Here is a 5,000-nt window from a genome sequence, read left to right as displayed (position 1 = left end):
CCTCCTTTAACGTTTCGCATCACGTGCCGCAAAATGAGTGTTACAGGAACGTGACCCGAACGTGATTTGAACACGCAACCTTCTGATCTGGAGTCAGACGCGCTAACATTGCGCCATAGGGTCTGATGGGAAATATGGACTCCATGTCCAATGAATGCGCGAAACCTTACATTGAGACAGTCTCTAGGTCGCCAACATGAAGCGCCTCCTTTAACGTTTCGCATCACGTGCCGCAAAATGAGTGTTACAGGAACGTGACCCGAACGTGATTTGAACACGCAACCTTCTGATCTGGAGTCAGACGCGCTAACATTGCGCCATAGGGTCTGATGGGAAATATGGACTCCATGTCCAATGAATGCGCGAAACCTTACATTGAGACAGTCTCTAGGTCGCCAACATGAAGCGCCTCCTTTAACGTTTCGCATCACGTGCCGCAAAATGAGTGTTACAGGAACGTGACCCGAACGTGATTTGAACACGCAACCTTCTGATCTGGAGTCAGACGCGCTAACATTGCGCCATAGGGTCTGATGGGAAATATGGACTCCATGTCCAATGAATGCGCGAAACCTTACATTGAGACAGTCTCTACGTCGCCAACATGAAGCGCCTCCTTTAACGTTTCGCATCACGTGCCGCAAAATGAGTGTTAAAAGAACGTGACCCGAACGTGATTTGAAGACGCAACCTTCTGATCTGGAGTGAGACGCGCTACCATTGCGCCATCGGGTCTGAAGGGAAATATGGACTCCATGTCCAATGAATGCCCGAAACCTTACATTGAGACAGTCTCTAGGTCGCCAACATGAAGCGCCTCCTTTAACGTTTCGCATCACGTGCCGCAAAATGAGTGATAAAAGAACGTGACCCGAACGTGATTTGAACACGCAACCTTCTGATCTGGAGTCAGACGCGCTACCATTGCGCCATCGTTTTTTTTTTTTTTTTACCATTTTTATTTCGATACATTTTAACTTGACATCACATTAAAAACACTTGCATTTAAAAGAGTGGACTCCGACTTGGAGCAACACAGCCGCAGAATTGTTCAAGCCATTCCGGTACTTCTCCTCTGTATTCAGCATATCGTTTCATTTGTCTTAGTTGTTCTCTTAAATATACCATCGGTGGTCTCATGGGCTCCTCGTTTCTGCCAGCAATGATGACTTTCCATAATGAGTACAATGCGACTGCACACAAGACGTCATATCGTGGCCCTTTCTTCTCTGCTAAGGGTAAGTAGCGCATCGTGTGGGGGTTAAGTCGCAAACTTTTCCCAATTAAAAGACTGAGGTCTTGCCACAGGAACTGGGCCTCTGTACAATAAAGAAAAATGTGTTCAATAGTTTCAGGTTCTCTGCAGTAACGACAGTTAACTGACCATGGTACGAATATTCCTTTCGCTGCCAGCCACGATTTCACGGGCAACGTGTTTGTATGTATCTTGAAGAAAAATGTTTTTAGCGCTGGCTTAATCGGCATTTTCCTAACACGGCAAAGTACATCAGTACCTGGCCAGTCACTCGGAATTTATCTGTATATTGGAGTTGGAAAGAGGCATTCAATGAGATCCGCTCTTAGCTTGCTTCTTGACACACTGAACACATAGTCTCTTGTAAACCTAGTCAGTAGGAACCTTATACTTTCCACCACATCATTGTAGAAACCAGACAACACAAACGTACGTTTCACAGTCCCTACCACAATCTGCGGTAGATATACCTGTCCAACACTCTGCAGCATTTCACACAAAACAGGGTGCCTGCATTTGCGAAAGAAAAAGAGCCTCATAAGTAGTTTTTCGACAAACAGATGCTGTAGCCCTACTCCCCCATCACGTATTGCTTTGAACAAGTTGTTCCTTCGCATTGCCTCGAAGTTTGATTTCCATATCAGTGTTGCAAACACACGGTGAAATTGTTGAATTTTGCTCCTCGAACACTGCATCACTTGTAACAGGTAGACAACTTTTGCCACAAGGAACACATTGCAGACACTTGCCCTTTGGAAGATGGACAGCTCTCTCCCTTTGCACATGTTTGCACGAATTTGCACCTTTTTACACAGTTCTGTCCACATCCCATTAGTGTTTCTGGTTTCCTGCAGGGGGACACCTAAGTATACAGTCGGATTACACTGCCACCTTATACCCTCATACATCGCTGGTGTAGAGCCCCATTGTCCAGCCCATATACCAACTGATTTTTCCTTATTAAGCCTGGCACCCGACAACTTACAGAATTCTTCAATTTCCTTCAGCACTCCCGCAACACTCTTTTTGTCCTCAACCACAAACGTCAAGTCATCAGCGTAAGCCAAGACCTTCACTATACTGTCACCCAGGTGATAGCCTCTTATATCCATGTTGCTTAAAACACTTTGGCACAGTGGTTCTATATACAGGTCGAAGAGTAGTGGGGATAATGGGCACCCCTGTCGTACCGATGATTTCAGTTGGATTGCACGTGTGCACTTATTATTAATTACTAGTTTCGTCGTCACCGCGTTGTAACAGAGACGAAGACGTTCCGTGAACACCTTTCCGACATTCATCTGCTGGAGAGTGGAAAATAAGAAATCATGACTCACACGGTCAAAGGCGTTCGATAAGTCGGCCTCAATGACTGCCGCCTGATCACCTTCTTGCCTGCATACATCAATTACAGTACGGAGCACATGAATGTTCGTTTGGATGCTTCTACCCCTGATGGCACAGGTCTGATGATTTGCGACGAGGGTTCCCATGACTTTCTGCAGCCTAGCTGCGAGGACTTTGGCATACAGTTTATAATCTACATTGCTGAGTGTGATAGGCCTGTAGTCTGCGACACATGGTATTCTTCCTTCTGCCTTTTTCTTCAGCATTAGGACGGTGTGTGATCGTCGAAACGATCCAGGTAGCAATCCTTCTCTTTCGGCTTCCCGATATACTTCTAATAACACCGGTGATAACAAATCGGCAAACTTTTGATAGAACTCGGCCCCTAGTCCGTCAGGTCCCGGTGTCTTGTTCTTTCCCAATGATGTCATTGCCGCTCTTATCTCTTGTAGTTGTAATGGCTGGTCTAACATTTCTTGGTCTTCCATTGTTAGCTGCGTCAGCTTCCATTGGTTTTCACAGTCCGTCAGTTTCGATTTTCTTTCTTTACCTATTAATTCTTCATAATATTCTTCGAAGCATCTGTGTATTTCTGTCTGTTCACTGATTATTTTTCCTTCATGCTGGATTTCTTGTATAACTTTCTTCTTCGCATATTGCATTTCTTGAGTGAAATGCCGTTTACCAGGTAGCTCATCTGGAAGAAATTGCTGTGATCTTGCCCTAATTTTTGCGCCTTCATATTTGGAGTGATTTATCAATTCAAGCTCGTATTTTATATCTTCCATTTCTTTATAGTATCTTCCTGGACTTTCCGATTCCAGTAACGTGACACTGTGCAGTTTTTTTCTTTAATTCGTCTTCACGCCATCTTGCTTGGTACGCTATGATGCTGCTTCTCTCGATAGCAAGGAATCGTATTCGCTGCTTGAATTGTTCCCAGAATAAAATCTGGGTTCCACTGCCTGGTATGATCTTTGCGATTTCCTTCTTGACATCATCCACGAATTTCTGGTCTTCCAACAATTTCACATTAAATTTCCAAAGCACCCATCCTTGCTTGTATGATTCTAAAGGCTCGGATTTTCCCAATGTAACTTCCACGAGACTATGATCACTGAAGTGCACTGGTTCCACCCGGTATTTGTAGACTTTCTTCGTACTTGACGCCGTACCATACACACGATCTAACCTGGCATGGGCATTCTTTTGAAAATGAGTAAATCTCTGTGTCTTTGGCGCTGCATATTCAAGTGCGTCTATCATGCCTGAGTTTCGTATTATGCTTCGTAAAGCTTCTGTACCTTTATCAGTTGTCCCTTTTACATTACTTCTGTCGTTATCTTTCAAGGTGCAGTTAAAGTCACCCAGGAGCACTGTGTTATCAACTTCTGTTATAATCTTTGTCAGCGATTCGAAGAAAGAGTCTCTTTCTTGAGCTTCATTAGGTGCGTACACAGCAATAAACCGCCACAGGTCGTTATCTATGAGGACATCGAGACGAGCTGCCCTGCCTTGATCATCAGTTGCATATTGCAGCGGTATCATATCTTCTCTTTTTTGTAAACATAATATTGTTCCCGCCGAGTAGCCATCTGCATGGCTGACGACAACATCATAACTCTGTTGAAACACGTTAGTGATTAAATCTTCAGTGGCTTCTTGAGAACTTATTTTTGTCTCCTGTATCGCTATCACATCTAGGCTTGGGAAATTTTCCAGATAACGCTTCAGCTGATATTGCTTTTTCCGTGAATTCAGACCTCTTATGTTTAAAGTAGCCACAGTAATAGTTTTTTCTTTCATGCAATGGTGTGTCTGCAAAAATTGAAGTGGTGCATACTTAACGTGTTTTCAGCTGTTATGAGGTTGAAGTGGGAACGCACCGCTGCTATATATTTCCAAAAGGCACGTTATCCAAACACGACGCTCCGATTTCTTGGGGTGTAAGAGATGAAGTTACGTTGAAATCGGTCTGCTTGAGTCGTTTCGCACAGGACGTAGATCCACGTTGTTCATTTTCATTGCCGGCAGAAACACTGCTTGCTTGTAATAGTCCACTAACCCATCTTCTCGTTGGTTGCTGGTCGTCACGCTGCAATTCAGCGCCTTGCTTCTCATTCTCTACCTCCATGCTTGTCGCTATATCTCCGCTTCCATTGGATTCATTTCTTTGTTCAGTCTTCTCTTCTTTTTCATCTATCTGGATGTCGCTGTCCGTGTCCTCCACATGCATTTCTCTTGCAGGATCTTCCCTCTGTTTGGTTCGCGATGCATACGTAGACACACATTCTTCATCCTGATGCCCATATTTCCTACATTTTTTACACCATCGTGTATTGCAAGCCTTTCTAATGTGGCCTACCTGCTTGCATCTCAAACATAGCGGGGCACGTCC

Source organism: Ornithodoros turicata, chromosome 1 (genome assembly GCF_037126465.1).
Source record: "Ornithodoros turicata isolate Travis chromosome 1, ASM3712646v1, whole genome shotgun sequence".
Lineage (NCBI taxonomy): Eukaryota > Metazoa > Arthropoda > Arachnida > Ixodida > Argasidae > Ornithodoros > Ornithodoros turicata.
This window is presented reverse-complemented; position numbering follows the sequence as displayed.